The sequence below is a fragment of the Schistocerca piceifrons genome, chromosome 1, assembly GCF_021461385.2.
Source record: "Schistocerca piceifrons isolate TAMUIC-IGC-003096 chromosome 1, iqSchPice1.1, whole genome shotgun sequence".
Lineage (NCBI taxonomy): Eukaryota > Metazoa > Arthropoda > Insecta > Orthoptera > Acrididae > Schistocerca > Schistocerca piceifrons.
This window is the reverse complement of record NC_060138.1, coordinates 464,171,775-464,192,795: the sequence shown is the minus strand read 5'-3', so window position 1 is coordinate 464,192,795 and position 21,021 is coordinate 464,171,775.

Sequence of the window (21,021 nt, the reverse complement as noted above, 5' to 3'; positions counted from 1 at the left end):
TGGGAATGTATGGAATGTACGGCAGAAAGGCCGTACCCGATATTTCTTTTTCTGTTTCCTTACTTCGCCGAGTGTTTGGCTCGGTTATGGTTCTAATATAACTTGTGAAGTACCCATTGCTCCTCAGAACACTTTCCAGGTGTTGCATTTCGCGTCTGAGGTGCTGCGGCTCACATATTCGTCCTGCTCGCGTTACGAGCTTATTTAAGAGGCATCAGTCAAATACTTTCACATATGACTTCATTACATTCAAAATTATAACTGGTTAATAAAACAATAATAAAAATGGTATCTTGCTTTTGAAGCCTGCAACTATAAAGTGTTCAAAAATGGCTCTGAGCACTATGGGACTTAACTGCTGAGGTCATCAGTCCCCGAGAACTTAGAACTACTTAAGCCTAACTAACCTAAGGACATCACACATACCCATGTCCGAGGCAGGCTTCAAACCTGCGACCGTAGCGGTCGTGCGGTTCCAGTCGGTAGCGCCTAGAACTGCTCGTCCACCCCAGCCGGCTATAAAGAGTTCCTTGGATGTCCCTCGACCTTCAGTCAGCTCGGTATGACCCGAGTTTTTCGACTGGCTACTATAGCTATAACTTATGCAGATGTTATCATTAAGTTACTTTATTCTACTAACAGCCTTTCTATTGCTGTCTCGGCAACTCTCAGGTTATCACAGCTCTTGTGGCGGTTTATGCATATTCCCTCTTGCATACGTCTGCTCCCTCAATCTATCATCTACATTACTCCGTCGCTTTTGAACCCGTATTGTACTTTAGTGGCGACGGGACACGTTATGGGTTGGACGAATTAAGATTTATTGAACAAAGAAAAGTTTCATACTGTTCCGTCACGTGCATTTAATATAGTAAACCTGTCGCAACTTACAACAGTAAATGTTTAGTTTTAATCAAGGAACCATCTATGAAAACATAATGCAGTAGTTGCTATAGAGTGCGGGTGTGCATAACCTGTAATAATTCAGCACTGAACACTATAACCTTCCTTGCTGACTACTGGCCAAATATTTTTAAGCCTTTTCCGATCATTCACACAGGCTAATGACAGGTAATACGACGATGCAGCGTCAGTCAAGAAGGGCGTTTTATAAGTGTTTTGCTTCACTGTCAGGTGACTTTTTTCAACAGGACGACTAAATAATGTTAATATATCCTCTTTTCAAACGATAAATATTTACCGCTCAAATAAAGTCTTCAGCCCTTAGTACCTCTAACCGGTGTTATGTACCCCACAGACTGATAGAGTCCCGATAGTTCCATCCAGCATCTGTTGTTTCAGAAGTATATATTTTTTACTTGGACCTCACCTTTATATTAATTTATCTTCGATTCTGTCATCTGCATTGTGGCCTGTTTAGGCCGTTCACATATTAGATAGAATCAAGAATTTACTAGAACAAAGTGCCTGCTAGATTGCTTTCTGGCACTGTAATACGTTCGCCATACAATTCTATCGAAAAATAATCATGCATTTGCAAGTCTCTCATCCATTAATACTATATGGAACTAATATAATCTTTAAAAATATTTATGGAGAGCACATTCTTCTAAATTTTACCGAAGAGTAACTGATTATAGCAAACAACCAGGTTCATACTTAAAATCGTGTGAACTTGTAAAGGAAGAGTGTTCCATGGTAGTTAACCATTTATCAAACACTCTTCGTTTAAATTCGCAGTTTCGCTTCCATCAGCCGTTTTCTATAAATTCCCATGTTAATTATGCTATCCTTTTTCTCCCATTTATAGGTGTCAAATATGGTTATATGAAAGTATTTACGTGGAATATCGATAAGTACGCTTTTATTTGCCTCTTTTATTCATGATACTTACCGTTTCATTTCGATGTTGTTGTGTCTTCTCGTGGAGTCATCAGATTCCTTAGAATACGTTTTTGAAAAGACCAGAATTATAGGAAAAAAATCTGCCTATTGAGGTAACACAATATGCTGGAACAATTTTGTGGTTTGATCCATCTGTGGATCTTCATCCCTCTGCCTTCTCTGTATCCTGGAGTTTTTGTAGTATCATTGTTGTTACGCCATTGGCGAAACGTACTCTACTTAGCGACGAATGTTGTTAAATAGCAGACGATTTAAGATCTTATTACACCGATCAGAACAGCACACTACCGAGTTGGTACTTGCGGACTCCCTCTCCCTAACACATTACTTATATTTTACATGCGGCAAAGATTTTCTGTTTTTCATTTGTATGCTCGTAGACTTGTCTTCTCTTTCTTTTAGAGAATTTTAACCTCTGGTAATGAGTGTGTGTCGACTTTTATGAAAGTTTTTTTTATTTTTTTGCACTTTCATATAAAATGTATGTAATGGTGATGTAATAGTTCATCACGAGCATTCATATTAGCCATCATAGCCTGCAGGGAGGAAACATATCATAACACAGTCACTGTTATACAAAATAGACTGTTACGAGTTTAGGCGGCAAGTTTCCGACGATCTCAAATTCAGTGACATACTACGTCGCTTGAAACGAAATTACACCAAGTTCTATTGATGCGCCTATGAACCAACTATTGCAAAGATTGATACTGTAAAGAGAAAGACAGGCATATGCGCCAACTTGGGACGCACAATATACTACTGAACCTTTTGCATAATCTGTTAAAGTCCTATTCTTATGAAAAATTGGGCATTACGAGGAATTGGTAACGACCGTTGATAAGAATGGAAACGAGTTTTGTATCTGAATACGATAGTTTCATGCCTCAGTGATTTTCGTACATCCGAAAATGCACAAACTGTTTAGAAATGAATATCACAATAATATTCTCAGGCTTCATTAAGTCATTCACACAATCTGAGTGACAAAATGAAAACTTCTGCAATGTATACAATGTTCGATAGAAATTAAAGATCGCCAAAATTTAAATGACCATGCATTATTTGTTTTGACGAAGAGGAGCAAATTCAATCTATAATTAATGACAATCAGAGATAATGATTTGAGTGACAGCGGGAAGGTCCAAGATCATTATTCTGCCTACATTGTCGAATGACATTCGTCCCCGATAGCAAAAAGTTCTTCTGCAGCGATATTGTATATGCAGCTGTGTTCTAATGTTAATTTCGAATACTTTGTCTATCGATTAAAACACTGCTACTTGTTATAGAGGAGAAAGAGACCAACTGTTTTCACGCACAGTCCTGTATTTTAGCTCTGAACCATGACAACAGATTCACATTAAGACTGGTATGTAAAAACAAAAAACCTTTCTGTCGACAACAGTTTGTTGGAATGCAATAGGTGAATCGCGCCATTAGTCAACATGTCAATCACACAGAACACCACGCAGAATAAGAAAACTTCAGCCACCTGATCCAAATTGGTAGCAGCAAGACAATAATATTTAATATAGATTAGTTCAAACCGGTTTTCTTATAACTATATTATCACGACATTAGCGCTGGAGGGAAAGGTAATGTCTTTTTAAGCTACTGAAGCTGATGAACTCGTTGTAATTTCATGAGTCGTTTGCTCTTCAACTTTCCATCAAGTTCGAAGTATAAATGGAATACAGCATCGATTAGCGTCTCGTGAATTCATATCCGGGCACGAGCAGCAGCTGCTGTACTGGAGGAGAAACTGGTTTCTCTGCGCTGGATGGTATTTGTTCTCTGCTTTCTCTTATTCGAGAGTTATTTTGTTAATGTATGTGACAGAAAAATTCTTTTGATCGGTAAGGCGAATGAGGTGAAACGGCTCAACGGTTTACAACCGAACAACATGTTTTTCTCAGTCCTGTTTAAACAGAAACTATTCCAGGCCTTTGCCATTTTTATCAGGCCTTTGCTATTTTTATAACTTTTTACTGCTTCCAACGCTCTTGGAACATAATTTCAGGAAGGTCGGACAGGATGCCGACGCTTTATAGAAAGTCTGTCGGTTTGAATCCTGGTGGTGTGGACTGGTCACCAGTCTTTGGCCAACAATTGGTGCAGACGTGGTGGAGTTAGTTTCCTGTTTATCAGGCATCTTTCAGACGTATTGGGTTAAGTCTCAGACCTCTCTGAAGTAATACAGGCAGAGAGGTCATGTCACACTGATGTTGTAATTCGTCTGCCAGACAAGAAGATTAAATCTCGACTGCTCCCTTGGTGCTGCTCGAAAGAAGTGGGCTATCTCCATAATCTCTCTCTAATCTTAATGAGCAACGTACACCGAGGTGAAAAAAGTCATGGGATACTTCCTAGCACCGTGTCGGACATCAGTTTCCCAGTGCAATGCAGCAAATCGACGTGGTACAGACTCAGCCAGTCGTTGGAAGTCCTCTGCAGAAATACTGAGCCATTCAGCCGCTATACCCGTCCATAATTGTGTTTGCCGGTGCAGGATTTTGTGCACGAACTAACCTCTCGATTATGTCACTCAAATTTTCGACGGGATTCATTCGAGCGATCCAGGTGTCAAATCATGTGCTCGAATTATCCAGAATATTCTTCGAACCAATCGCAAACATTTCTGACCTAGTGACATGACGCACTGCCATCCATAAAAAATTCAACTTTGAATCGCTACAAATGGTGTCCCAGGAGCCGAACATAAACATCTCCAGTCAAAGTTCTGTTCAATTGGATCAGAGGATCCGGTCTATTCCACCTAAACTCATCCCGAACCATCATGGAGCGACAACCAGCTTGCACAGTGCCTTGTTAACAAGCTGGGTCCATGGCTTCGTGGGTCTGCGCCACGCTCGAACCCTACTACCAGCCCTCACCAACTGAAACCGTGACTCATCTGACCAGACCACAGTTTTCCAGTTGTCTGTGGTCGATAGGATATGGTCACGAGCCCAGGAGAGACGCTTCAGCCAATGTCGTGTTTTTAGCAAAGCCAGTTGCGTCGACCGTCTGCTTACATAACCCATTAACGCCAAATTTCGCCGCACTGCCCTAACGGATACGTCCATCGTATGTTCCATATTGATTTCTGCGGGTATCTCTCGCAGTGCTGCTCGTCTGTCAGCGCTGACAACACGACACAAAAACAGCTATTCTTGATCATTAACTGAAGGCCGTCGGCCACTGCGTTGTCCGTCATGAGAGGTAACGCCTAAAAACGGCATTCTAGGCGCATTCTTGACACCGGAATGTTGATTTCCCTAACGATTTTCGAAATGGAACGTCCCCTGCGTCTAACTACATCTACCATTACTCGTTCAGAGTCTGTTAATTCCGGTCGTGTCACCGTTTTCACGTTGGAAACCTTTCCACACGAATCACCTGAGTACAAATGACAGCTCCACCATTGCTGTCTCCTTTTATACCTTGCGTACGCTATATTACAACCATCTGTATTTGTGCATATCGCTAATCCATGACTTTGTCACCTCAGCGTGAAAACGGCACTAAGATGTAGAATCTATCAGCACCATCATACACACGAAATAGTCATACTCAACTGGGGGCCGAACCGCACAATAACCCTGGGTTCAGTGTGTGGCGGCGGTGGGGTGAGTGGACTGCTGTAGCCTGTTATGGGGTTGTGAACCACTGAGGGCTACGGCGGGGACGAAGCCTCTCCGTCGGTTCTAGGTCCACAGTTCCATGCAATACAATACAATACAAATAAATCTTCGTCATACAATATGAACTGTAGATGAAAAATTATGTAATAATAACAAAATCAGCATTTGCTTAACGTGTACATGAAAAATACATGACTATAGGACCAAGTTAATATTAATCATAGAGGTCATTTCGGTATGTGCTATCCCAATCTGCCATGTTACAGTACGAACCTGTAACCATGTACGATGGTTGAAGTTATGAAATGTTACCATAGCTTACGAATATTGTGCAATACATGTGTTTCCATAACAAAGATCTCTGAATTTCTCTTGAAGTAGTTTGGCACACGTGAAAACAAAAACCAAAAGATATTTGTCGTTGCCATAGACGAGAGCATTTTACAGCATAAGGTTTTTACATACACATAATGCAAATCCTGTTAACTGCTTAAGCGAGATGGAGCAGTTTGGGAAACCTGCTCAGATCCGCATCCACTCATGTCGCATTAGGTTTTCCGCCGTTGCTCAAAATCGATTAAGGCGAGAAGGTGACTCATTTCCTTCCTAGCATATGTCCAGTACTCCTGGTTTCTCTGTTTTCGTGTTAACTATAACAGGAAGTGTCGCTCAGTAAGGGCTCCCACTAAGTCGACTTTCGCCAGCGGTACGTTGTGACTGTCAATGTTCAATACTTTTCTTTTTCTTCTTTTATGAAGCTTGGGTTTCTAGTTGATGACTGGTTGCGTCATGACCATCCCTATTCGTACCTCCACTTCCGGTAGTCACTAATGACTGTGACACCCAAACATCTCAGCGAGAACCACCGTTTTCCTGAAGTCTGCCACCACTCTCTGGGCTGTTATTAAGTTCCGTCTGTTTAGGTTACTTGATTCAACAGCTTTCTCTGCGCAGATCTAACCGAACTGACTCTTTGTACAGCGACCGATTACTGTCCGAAATTCGCACAATGCATAGCACCGTCCTAACAAGGTTGATGTACATGTCACGTGATTGGAGCAGTTATAATGTTTTGGTTAATCACCACACCTTTTAGCAAACGGCTCTTCATGATCTAATAACCACGAAATTTGCTATACACTGAAGGATCAAAGAAGCTGGCATAGGCATGCGTATTCAAATGCAGGGATAAGTAAATAGGCAGAATACGGAGCTGCGATCGACGACGCCTATGAAAGACAACAAGTGTCTGTCGCAGTTGTTGGATCGGTTACTGCTGCTACAATGGCAGGTTATCAAGATTTACGTGAGTTCGAACGTAGTGTTACAGTCGGTGCACGAGCCATGGGGCACAGCATCTCTGAGGTAGCGATTAAGTGGATATTTTCCCGTACGACCATTTCATGAGTGTACCGTGAACATCAAACCTTCGACATGGCTGCGGAAAAGGAGCCTGCAAGAATGGGACCAACGACAACTGAAGACAATCGTTAGACGTGACAGAAGAGTGATAGGGGACCCCTGATACCTCTAGATACGACTCTGACAGGTGACACGTACTTAAACATCACGTCTGATCACCTGCATTATTCATGTCCATTGCAGGTTCCGACGAACTTGGGCAATTCCTGTAGGACAATGCGACACCCCACACGACCAGAATTGCTACAGAGTGGCTCTAGGAACACTCTTCTGAGTGTAATTACTTCCGTTGGTCACCAAACACCCAGACATGAAGATTATTGAGCGTATTTAGGATGCCTTGCAACGTGCTGTTCGGAAGAGATTTCCACCCTCTCGTACTCTTACGGATTGACGGAGAACTCTGCAGGGTTCATGGTGTCAGTTCCCTCCAGCACTACTTCAGTCATTAGTCGAGTCAATTCCATGTCTTGTTGGGGCACTTCTGCGTCCTCGCGGGGACCCTACACGATATTACGCAGGTGTAGCAGTTTCTTTGGCTCTTTAGTGTATATAGACCTAAACAGCTATATAGGCTTTTAAAAGTCGAAGTAAAGTTACTGAAATTTATATTCAATAAATTTAATGATTGCAGTAGAATAGCTGTGTTATTTTTGAGTAGGTATTGAAAGATATATAGTTCAGACTTCTCAGCTGCCTTTTCTTTATTGTAATTAAATGTTCGTCTACGCAGCACACTTACGGAGATTGGACAAAACTATGGAAACGCCACAAAAAATGCATGTTTGAATATTAAACCTGCAAGTTGCGCTGTTGTATTTAAACAAAGTCGGCACCTGTGCAGTATCGTAAGTTTGTTGCAAGTGTCAGTAGTGCTCGGAACTGTGTTTTGTGTAGTTGTCAGAGTGTTGTGTCGCAGATTACTGAATTCGAACTTAGGCAAACTGGTGGTGCTCGTATGGTGGTTGCTTCCGTAACCAAGGTAGCCGAAGTGTGCGGTGTTTCAAGAGACAACAGGGAAAGCGGGAAAACATCATCAGCCAAGTCACACCACCGACGAAATTGTGTGTCAAGTGAAGGAGATTCTGACGGAAAATAAGAGGACGACAGCTGCAAAAGTCAATGCAAAACTAAATGTCTGTCAGCACCAAAACAACGCGAAGGGAACTCCTTACACAGGGAGTTGCAGGCCGAGATTGAATTCCAAAGTTCACATCAACGTTGCAAAATCCCGGAACAGGAAAACGTGGAGCCGAGGCCTTAACACCAAGACTATGAAGTCATCTGATTGAATGAGTCTTGTCTCACACAGCTTCCAACTTCTGGCCGAGTATGCGTTTTAAGATTGAAACATGACGGGGGGTTCGGGAATGATGTGGGTAGCCATTTCGTGGTATTCTGTGGGCCTCATGGTTACTCTCGAAGGTCGCACTACTGCGAAGGATTATTACCATTTTGGCTGATCAGGTCCATATGATGTTACCATGTTTGTTCCCCGGTAGTGGTGCTGTGTTCCAAAACGACAGGACCCCTGTTCACTCATCCTCCAGAACTGGTTTTCCGAGCGAGAAGATGAACTGTTGCATGTCTTCAGGCCACCTCAGCCACCTGCATGGAGAGAAGGGTGCGTGATCGGTGTCCACCTCCATCGTCATTACCTGAACTTTCTACCGTGTTGCAGGAAGAACGGAACAGGATTACCTTGAATACCATATGGGACCTCTATTTATCCATTCTGACACGACTGGAAGCTGTTTTGAAAGCCAACAAGCTACCTGCTTCACAATAGGTTCCGTAGTGTGTTGTGTTTGTGGTGTTTCCATATTTTCGTCAAATCCCTGTATCTGGAATTTAATCACGTAATAATCTCAAGGAGTCTGTGAGAGAAAGGGTCCCGTCATTAACAGTATGTCGAGAAAATCAATGAAATGAGCCATGCTCTAGGTTTCCTTTCTCTTTGGAAAGCGACTAATTAGTCGCAGACACCTATTACTTTTTAGATATCATGCACTCAGCGCCAGTGACGAACGTCGAAGGTGCTTTTCAATTTTCTATGTATTCTATTATAACCGTGAACACTCCAGAGCACTCAAAGACAGAACTGCAGAAATGAGAAAACTGTGACATTCTATCTAGTTTAACTTATCTGGGTAGACGTATCCGTTTGAAAATAGTGCACAGCACCACGGATAGGAGTTCCAATTTTTTCGTTGATCCCGACGAACTTCCTGAGCATGATCATCCTTGAGTGTTAGGAAATCATGTACACTTTTTAAAGGGTGCTCCAGAGCTTTAGGAATGTTTTTCGTAAACACAAGCTGAAATGCCGGCCGGAGGGTACAGAGGGATGCAGCACACATAAACCTGAACAAACGTACAGAGAAAAGTTTTGCAACAAGCGTCATTCTTTTTAGGATAAATTTAACTTTGTGCATAGAAACTCAAACGAAGTTACGCTAGTCACAAGGAGTTGATGATGGCTCGAAACAGAGAACTGCTCACACTGTAAAATTTGAGAAGATGGCGTACTGGTCTGTGACACAACATCCATCAATAAAAACCCGTCAGAAGTTTGCCGTCAGATTCCCCCACAATTCAGCAGTAAAAGAGCGAAAATTCAGTAGCAGTTGATGAAAACCTCCGTCTTCGTGTTCACAACATGGGTACGGAGTGGTCACTATTTGGAAATATTTTTTCGTAGCCTTTCTTCTTAGCTGCATTTGTGACCTATTGTCTTCATTCATCATCACAGGTTCTTCTTTGGCTCTCGCTGAATTAAATTAATGGCAGGATAAAATTTTGTTTTCTTGTTACTGAGGTTTATTTTAAGCGCTGGAAACGTACAGCGATTCTCTGGCTTCGCCGCTCTAAAAGTATTCCGTAGATCATGTGTTGAAGCCGACTTGTTGATACTGAATTTTGGTTTGTGATAACTGTGTTTTTGATTGTAGGCTTTCCCTGTATCTTCGTAAATATAACTTGGACTATTCGCTTCCTACCTGTGGTTAATATTACTTTAATCGTCACAAAGTTATTTCAGTAGTCATATAAGTTTATGTAAAATCAGTTCTCAAAATATCATTAATGATCTTCTAGTATTATTTCTCAAGACAGAAACTTTCAAACATTTCTTTCCCTTGTATAATATTGTAAAAATCTTTTGAACCAACTTTGTGATACTCTTCAGAACTGATAGCGCAAAACATACAAGAAACGTTCCACAGTAATCAGCTGTATTACTGAAAAATCCCGTTAATCCGGCATCCCACAGTCCGGCCCATTCACTTATCCGGCAGTACTGACTATTTCGGTCACGTTCAGCGGAATTCGGTCGCACTCCATTTCTGGTTGTGTAGTGGCAACAGTTGTTTCAGTCACCTGTCAGAAGCTTCTGCTCGTGCACCATTTGTCTACAGCAATTAAAATGCGGTGTTTTATAAAGTGTAACTACGATCACTGGTATTTTTTATCGCAGTTACACTAGGTTATTGCGGCGTTGTGCAAATGTTTTCTCAATCAAGCACCTCTCAAACAAAGTGAAAGCGAAACATGCTACGCTTACAATATCACAGAATATTTTCTTCATGAATCGGATTGAGAGAGGTGGGAATAGAAATAAGATTATGGAAGCATATAACACTGGTTCTTTAAAAATATGTAATATTGATAAAACAAAGGTTAACTTCAAAAGTTTGCATCACAGACAGTTGTAGTAAAAGTCACTGAATCACGAAAGACTTCGAAAAACCGCAAACTAGATCAGTTGGATGAAATTTTGTGCTAGTGGTTCTGTGCCAAAAGACACGAAGAGAAACCTGTAACTGGGCTTGACTATGAAAAAAGATAAACAGTTCCGTGATAATTTGGGGTTATCGGAAACTGAATGTGTATTTTCTTGTGGTGGTTTACACCGATTCAAAACCCGTGGTGGAATTCGGAAGTTTGATGGTTGGTTGGTTTTGGGGAAGGAGACCAGACAGCGACGTCATCGGTCTCATCGGATTAGGGCAGGATGGGGAAGGAAGTCGGCCGTGACCTTTCAAATGAACCATCCCGGCATTTGCCTGGAGCGATTTAGGTAAATCACGGAAAACCTAAACCAGGATGGCCGGACGCGGGATTGAACCGTCGTCCTCCCGAATGCGAGTCCAGTGTCTAACCACTGCGCCACCTCGCTCGGTGGGAAGTTTGACATAGCTGAAGAGTACAAAGACACTTCTTGCAATTTGGCTGAGTAGCATAACTTAACTGCTAGTCAAATCTACAGCGCTTAAACAGAGCATGTTTATACTGTCGCTAAATAACTGTACAGCCCGCACTCTGGTGTCTGAACTGAGCTCAGGGAATGTATTCGCCACTAATATTCCAGTAAATGTTGTTTCACTGATTCAACCAGGAGATCATGGAGTAATTTAAAATTTCAAATGCTAGTAAAGAGCTTCTTTTCCTCAAGAACTCACCAGTTCAGACTCTTCAGTGGTGGATTTTCAAAAGAAAATTAATATTAAGGATGCTGTTTGGCACCGCTTTTGCATGGTATCGAGCTAAGCCTGCTTCTCTTTGGGAAACTTGGCGAAAACTCCACTATTCCAATCAAAAATGGTACTGTTGTTACCATGTTAGATGTCGTTCAAAATGAAATAAGAACTTGGCCGCAAGATGAAGTTTTGGGCCGGATACACATCGACAATAAATACTCGACAGTCGATGAACGATGAAATATCGGACGAGCTGATAGCAAAAAGTATGATAGGGCCACAACAAGAACTTCAGCCACAGATAACGAATTCGTTGAAGAAGAAGGGGCTGATACAACAAACTCAACACTCCACCTACCTGGAATCAAACAGATGTCGCTGTTGATATATTTATAAGACTTACTGAATGCAGCATATCCTACAACTCTGCAAATTTATATACCACCCGTATTGATTTCTGAAGAAAAAATCGGACACAAAAAATACAAAGGAAAATTAGGTATTTTAGATGTTATTTCGAGTGAATAAAATATAAAAAGACTATAATTATCTACTGTAATATAAGACACACACAGTTCTATAATACTGTACTGTCCCGAACTTAACACAAAATCTTAAAGTGACTTTACAGGATGTATACAATAAAGTTTTATTCAGTTTGTTCTCTAAAATGTCGTTTTATGAGGTATTACACATTTTGTCACTTTAACGGAAGGAGAGAATGTCCGATGAACAGTCAAAGGCCGGTCACTCATTGTTTTCCTTGCATCTCACATTCCGTACACTGCTGTTTCTAGATGACGCTCGGTAATCCGTCATTTTCGGTAGTTCGGAACCGTTAAGGTCCCGAAAGTACCTGATTAGCAGGTTACTACTGTACTTTCAATTTTGCTAACAGCTTGGCAAATGAACACAAACAAAATTATTTACAGTCTCAGAACATTTCCTCCGTATACAACATTACATTTAATTTTTATTTAACTATGTACAATAATTAAATATTAGTGACGCAGACGAGTCCAGCGGTATCTTCTGCTGCTGCTATGTTTTCCCCGCTCATCAGACCCGTCACGAAGGAAATTTACGAGCCTGGTCTTCTCTACTCGCGCTCGGTGACATGTAAAAGACATAATAAGCACAAATGTGTAGTTTCCTCTAATACTTTGATCCTAATACGTTGAAGGTATTATTTAAAAATAACATACATTCCTCTTACGACTCTCAGATGGCAGAAACATAGACTGACGAAAAATTTGACAAACTACAAACACTTGTGAAAAATACTCACCATCTTTGTCAGACAACAAAGACAATACCACGGCGATGTAGTCATAGTGGTGGAACCATAGTCTGGTGCAGCAACTGCACCTCTGTCATTGACACGTGTGCAAGAAAAGGGCTAAAATGGTTTTGGATCCAGAGTTTATTTCTGCCGGTGGGTTATCCAGGGACGTACTTCAAGGACAAACTTCCAACAGTTTCCTTCTATTACGAACGATGATTGTTCAACCACGACATTGTTTCCAAAAGACTCAATGCTCTTGTCTGGAACGATAAGAACCCGTACACGATTCATGTCTCAGATAATCAGCAACTATTCTCTGTCAGTTTCAGTGTTGGAATTTAGGAAAAGAATCGAAGTTCCATGTGTAAAACAGCTTCAAATGTATGATTACAAATGAGTTAATGTGTTAAGTATTTTCTTTAAGCATTTAAGCGAGAAAAAAGTTTAGGGAAAACTTGAAATGAAGCTTAAAGGTTCTTTGAAATCGCTAAGTGCTCTCATTATGATACACTGTATGAACATAAACTGCGTAATTGACACTACATTTTAACCAACAATTAGCATATAATGTTGGTGGATGGATGGATATGTAGGCAAGGGTGAACTACAGAGAGGTCTTCAGCGCAAACACGAAAACAGTCTGAGACGACCGTCGGGAAAATACGATAAACAGGAGTATAAAACACCACAACAACGAAAAGTAACAAAACAGGAAGAAAGTAGTAGAAAAATTTAAAACAATGTAGAAGATGGACGTGGGTTGGCTGACCGCAAGAATAAAAAGGGATGAGACAGCCGCTCTGCAACACACTAAAACCTCCAGCCTAAAAGCTTAGACCAGAGTCCAAACACGTCACAAAATGTTTAAAACTTTGTTACACTCATTTTATCATCAGCTAAAATAGAGGGCATACCCCACCGCTATTTACTTCTGCCCTCTGTAGTAAAACTGATTATGGTGAGATAAATGTACTAACCGATCTCGAATCATATGAAGTGAACGATACCGTACCGAGGACATAAACACCAAAAGTCCACTACTACATAACGATGCGAAAATGTTTAAAAGTCATCGTTTATAAATACTGAATGTAATCACAACGATGCTTATGGACTTCTCGAAAAAGATAGAAAATTAATTATGTTTTGTTTTTGAAATGTACCTTCCAAAAATAGTTTTACATAAATAGATCGATATATGTTACTAATTTCTTTGTTACATATTATTAGAGGTAAATCTTTTTTCTTTTGTGCAGTTGGTCGTATGAGTTTGAAGCGCGGTAGTAGAGAACGAGTTACGTGTGTTTTATTGGTTTGTATTGTAAAGTGAGATGACTGAAAATATACGTGTAATTCTGCAGAAAGTCTACCAGAATTCATATTATTATTGAAACATCAATCCAGTCACCCTCTAGACGATTAAAGAAAGATAGATCACAGAAAGGAAATGCACAACGCGCTATAAGCACACAACAAGGAACACCAACAAAAAAGGTTGAGTATTTTTACTACTAAAAGAAGTAGTTATTTAAATCCGGTTGTACCTGTCACTCGCTGCAGTGTGCCAGTATCTAAGCGTGGTAAGTGCTGTGAAAATGTAATCGGCCGCCCAAGTTACTAACTTACACCAAGCATTGATAAACGAACTATGGCAATAAGTGGGTGGGGACAGTCAGAATATGGTGATGTCATCCCACATGTTCTGAAAGTGAATTGTGAATACTGTGTTGGACTATTTTTCTTGTTGTAGATTAAATGATATTGTGAAAATTTTATGTGAACGATCGGCCAGATATGAGCCAAGGCTACAATACAGCAACATTAACAGCAGAAAAAGTAGTTCACAAACAAGAAGAGGACAACAATAACAGCAGAAAAGGAATTCGCAAACAAGAAGAAGAAAGGGATGTAAAAAATAAAAAGTGAGCTGAACAATTAACAAAGTCGACATCCAACAACAAAGTTAAGTATTGGAAATATGTTATTTGTTTATTTTGTGAAGTGTTTAGTTGCATGATTACTAACGATTACAGTCACTGAAGAATTTGGAACAATAGGAGATAACAGAGACATGGGACACTTAAGTAGTGTAATGAAACAACAAAAGGAAAATATCAGTGATGAACTGGCAAAAACTAGTGAATGAATTCAAACAAGGTGATAATAATGACGTAAGTACCATGGTTTCATTGTTAATAAAAATGAGCAATGATAATAAGAATAATTTCACAGAAACTGGTCATTCAACAGGAGCGTTATTTGATTGTGTTGGTTAAAATACAGCTCAACCAAATGATATTAATTAAAAAATTAATAGATTAGACGTTTGAGTAGACTCTATTGAGTCTGAAATGAATGAAATTGAACATAAATTTAAAACTTAAGTTAAAAATGTCAGAGATGAGATCACTGAAGATAAAGAGAAAAACAAAACTACTTTCAAAAAAGTGCATGAAGAAATAAGTATTGCAGATAAAAATGTAAATAATCGAATTTCGACTTTGGAAACTAGTGTTGACACCAAACTAGACCTTGTTGAAAGCAGTTCAGTTGAACAGATAAAAATGCGGAACAGCAAACACAGAAAATGTATAATTATGTAGCAACAAAACCAACACCCTATAAAATAGTATTTTTTTGTGCAAAAAAGTTGAAGAATTGTCTAATGATGAAGTTAATCGATATCTTGTTAACAAACTTGGTACCATATTTTGCAACATCCCAGTGAAAAACTTTTCAGGGGAAGGTAACTTTTTACTGTAGATTTCCTGCAGCGTTTCAGATATAATTTTTTGTCTAATATGACAGATGTTATGAAAATCCAATTTGTTGAGAAGTTTGTGGAAGGTGTAGCATTAAATTGAGCTAACTAGGATACTAACGATGACACAATTTATGCATACTTTGTGACAGGATTTTTAGGCTAATTTAGGTTAAAGTTGGAAAAACAGGAAAATACAGTCACAATATACACACATTTTCAGAGAGGTAGTAATCATAATTGACATAGTAGGAATCACAACAGAAGGGAACATAATAGAGTAAATGGCAACAATTTTCATTCTGGAAAGCAGCATAGTTGCAGAAAAAAGAGAAAGAAAAATGGTATATGTATCTCTGTCACACACACACACACACACACACACACACACACACACACACACACACACACACACACATACACAAAAGAATGTTGTAGAAGCAAAATGTTTTCTTCCATATGTAAATAAATATGTAGTTACAGTTTCCCATACATTTTTGTGCAAATAATTTTAATGTGGTAATTTATCAGTTCTGCTTGTACTGTGTTACTTTTCTACAGGTTGTAAATAAATCAAATTATTATTTTTATTACGTTCTTTCATGGGAAGTAATTACTTAATTTTTTACAGTGTTATTTGTCAATGATAGAACAAGCTTTAACTGGAAGACTCAATCAGTTCCCAGCATTTTTCAGTTATTAATATAATTATCTTTGTGGTATATAGAATGTTGAATGTCATGATGCTGGATTTGGAATCTGTAACATGATAATGAGAAAATGGATGTTATGCTACTGTTCTGATGTTTCTGTACTGTGAGCTGATTGTTATTAACGATGTTTGGTGGTGAATTGTAAGATGCAGATAATTTGTGAGAAGTGAGTATTAATGATGTCTTAAGCTTCTATGGTGAAGATAATTATAATAATGATAATTATATAGATGTATTGGGGAGAACTTTGTTGAGGAAGTAATGGTGTAGAGGCTTTTTACTATGTGTGGTAGTAACTTACATTCAGGAATTTATGTAAAATATTATTGCTGTATATCTGTAGGTGGAGAAAGCAGTTAATGAAGAAATCTAAGACAAGAGTAAAGGTAAAATATTAGCTGAGATTTGCAAACATGAAAGTACAGAACAATATGGAATAGTAATTTAACTAAGCTACTACATAAAAAGAAAAAATAATTACTAGCTATGCTAAGTAAAGAATGACATTGAAGCAAACTAGAAACCAAACATTGTAGGCAGATTTTCTTATGCAGTGAAATAATAAATAGAGATGAAGTCATTGCTACTTGAGGTGTGAAAAATTTTCTGTCATGTCAAAACAGACAATCTGATTTATTGTTTTTACTTGTGAATATTGCTTGATCTATTTTAATTTCCATACTACAATGTCTGTCTTTTACTTAAATATTCATCTTTCTATAATTACATTATACTATGTATTTGTCTTCTACTGTCTCAGTATAATGGAATTAATTGAAGATAACTTGACAGTAACTTCAAATGAGCTTATAAGCATTAAAGAAAAGAAATTTAAATTTCTTTTACGTAAATGATTCAGACTGAAAAAATTTTACTGTAGTCAGCCAGTGTTAGCAGTACCAAAATATCTAGTGCTTTAGTGAATAAAAAATGTTGATGGAAAATGAAAATATACAAAGTTTATAAGCTATGTCAGTTCAGTTATTGTTATGGATTCTTTGTAAGGGAAAGGCATAATGGAGAGTGTTGTTTTTCAGACCTATGTGAAGTGAATGATTAACATATTTTTCTTGGTTATCAATAGAATACAAAAATTACAGTGTAGAACAGTTTTTCTGTTTGAGGCCTATTGATGAAGTTATGAGGTGTTGTTACTTATTTTGTGCTGTTAATGAGGTTTATGTTGAGATGAAGTGCTGTGAGAAACGAAGGTTTATTGTATTGTGAACTATAATGAGTATGTGAAGTTTTTAATGACATTAGGGAAATGAAATATTAGGGACTTAATGGTGCTGTGTTTAGTAAAGAATTGTACTTTTGTTTATGATTGAATGTTCTAGAGAATTCTGAGAAATGACTATAAGGAAGTTAGGAAAAATGACATTGGGCATTAGCCTTGGATTATATGATTGATGTTTATGAAAGCTTGAGCTGGATCTGATTTGTTGAAAATGCCTGAATTTTGTTTAACAGTTGTATGATCCCTTAGCATTGGTATGAGAAAGAGTTAGTATTGGTAGGAAATAATTACAGGTACTAAACATATAAATAACTTCTTGCTGACTATAAAGTATAAAAACCTTGTGAAGTCATTTCCAAGTTTTTTTGTCATGATATTTGTGTAAAAAAAAAGAATACTCTGAAGTTGAAAAATTACCATTAGAGCGTCTCCTTTAGCTGTCTAGAATTATTTGTTGCCCATTGCAGCTTTGACATTTCTTGAATATTAGTTTGCCAATGTGTGTGGAAGGCAGCACTCCATCAAGCGCAAAAGAACTGCACTTTCTTGTACTGAGTATAGTCCACTTGTATTTACTGTGATAGATCTTTTTTATGTTTAATATTATTTTGTATATATTTTGAACTTTCATATTGTCCTATTGAACCAGTGTACTTTATGTAGCTGTTGAAGAAGCATTTTAAATGTAACAGTGACAAATAGTTAATGAACAGCACTTTAAAGCAAATTTTAGTGTTTTGGCTTCTATGACATAGTTTATGGCCATTATTTTTTACTAAATAAATTAGTTTTCAAGAAAACGTGTAAGAATGAGCTAGTTGCCTCATCCAGCAATATAATTTGAAAGGCTTATTGTATAAACTGTTACTTGAGGTGAAAACTAATGAATGTAAAATGTTTGTAACAATCAGAGACTAAAGGTCAAAATAAGTGATGAAACCGATATACTTGCACATAGACAGGTGGTGTAGGGGGGAGGGGGGTATTATGACTTCGGTAGCCACACCAAGTGGCAAGTGGTGCCTTCCATAACTGGATGTATCCATTCTTCATTTGTGGTGCACTCTACTCCAACTCTTTCCTATCTGGGTTCTATTCCCAAAGTGCTCGTCAATTTTTTTACTCTTTTCTTTCAAGAGTCTATTCTATCTATGTCACCACAACTTCTGAGGGTGTTCCTGTCCGACAGTACTACCCTTGAAGCATCCGCCAAGTTGCACAAAAGGAAAAAAAAAAACGTTCTTGCAAAATAAAGCAAGAAATAGATTTTGTTATAGCATATTTTTTATATGCCAAGGGTTCAGTGTTCTGTATGGAAGGTAAATTTAGATGTAAGACATTATAAAGGGTTGTGACAGAGATATTTCATTGGTATTAGAAGGAATGGTACGGTACCAAAGACATAAAAACCAAAAATCCACTACTATATAGCTATGTGAAAATATTTAAATGTCAAAGTTTACAAATATTTAAGATTATTACAACGATGGCAGTGGACTTCTCAAAAATGATAGAAAATTATTTATATTTTGTTTATGAAATGTATGTTCCAAAGATTGTTTTGCATAAATAGATCGATGTATGATAGTAATTTCCTTGCTACATGTTGTTAGAGGTAAATCTTTGTTCTTTTATGCAGTTGGTTGTACAAATCTTTCTTCTTTTGTGCAGTTGTTTGCAAGAGTTTTAACTGCGATGATGGAGAATCAGTTATGTATGTTTTATTGGTTTGTATTGTGAAGTGAAACGACTGAAAAAAAGATGTGTAATTCTGCAGAAAGTCTAAAAAAATTAATATTATTATTGAAACTTCAACCCAATCACCTTGTAGACGATTATAGAAAGATAAACAACAGAAAGGAAATGCACAACGAGCTATCATCATAAAAAAAGAAGCCCAACAAAAAAGCTGAGTATTTTTATTACTAACAGAAGTGGTCATTTAAATTCGGCTGTCCCTGTCACTCGCTGAATTCCGTTACTGTATCAGCGTGGCAAGTGCTGTGGAAATGTGATCGGCCGCCCAAGTTACTAACTTACTCCAAACATTAATAAACGAACTTTGGGTAACAACTGAGCGGGAACGGTCAGACCCTGCATCACGGTATGAAACACACTCTGTTGAAATATGGTGTATAAAGAGTTACATGCCACAAGCATCACAAAACGGGGGATCCTCGCGACGTAGTAAAAGGCCGCGAATACATACGAGGGCAGTGCCCAATGCGAAGACCTGTAAGGGTCACTTGATCCCGCCTGTACAACCGCTAGGAGGATCGCCGCGGCCGGATAGTTGACTTCACCAACCGCAGCTTCTTGTACGTTACTGTCAGCCATTCCTCATCCCACAATTGCATGAACTTCCTGTGAAGTGCAGAAACAACGACCGGCAGGGGAATAGTACACTGAGCTACGTCCTGTCCTCTGCAGGCCTCTTTGGCAGCCCGATCGGCTGTTCATTTCCCCGTACCCCCACATGCCGTGGCACCCAGCAGAATGACACGTGCTTTCCCTGCCGTTGGAGTAAGTGTGAATGGTTATGTATCAGCTGGGTACAGGTTCTGTAGCGATTGTAAAGCACTAAAGGAATCGGAGCAGATAAGAAACAGTTTGCCCTGAATAAGACGCATCTGCTCCAGTGCCTTCAGGATCACGTGGAGCTACGCTGAGAAAACGGTATACTCATCACGAAGGCGAATCATGCTGACATAGTCGGGGAACACGACAGAGTAGCCAAGGAAATTCTCTTGTTTGGAGCCGTCAGTGCAAACTAATGTGAAACCGTGATGCTTATCTGAAAAGGTAAAAAACAGAGATTGAAATGCAAAATCTGGCGTACTATCTTTTTTAAAACTGGTCAAGTCTGAAATAAGTCTGGGCCCTGAAGGAGTAAAGGTGCATATCTGGTCCAGCCTCGATGTAAAATATTAAGACCCGCCGCACACAACTCTAAAAGGCAATCCTTTGGGCGAATTCCATAGGGCCTCGTTGCAAGTTACCGGTTACGGAAAAGCCTTTCCATTGGAGGCCGAATGGTTCAAATGGCTCTGAGCACTATGGGACTCAACTTCTGAGGTCATCAGTACCATAGAAATTAGAACTACTTACACCTAACTAACCTAAGGACATCACACACATCCATGCCCGAGACAGGATTCGAACCTGCGACCGTAGCGGCCAGTGTTTTATACGCCTGGCGCTCCGAAAGTAGCCGTCGCCTGATGTGAAGTGGTACTTCACCAGCCTCCGCACAGAAGCGTGGTACGGGACTTTTCTAAACATCCCACTGGCCAATCGAATCCCTTCATGGTGCACCTCGTCCAGCATCTTTAAATAAGAGGGTCTCGCAGACCCATACGCCATGCACCCATAATTTAGCCGAGACCGCACGAATCCTGTATAAAACCGGAGCAGACAAGTCCTGCCTGCTCCCCATGTATTGTGGCTAATTTTAAAATGCGAATTTTAAAATGCTTAGAGACTTAAGGGGCCATTTTTTCAGGTCCTTAATATGTGACAACCATGTAAGTTGACAGTCAATTATGAGGCCCAGAACCTCAACTCAGGAAAAGTCCAAAGTGGAACGAGAACAGGTAAAAAGAACACACA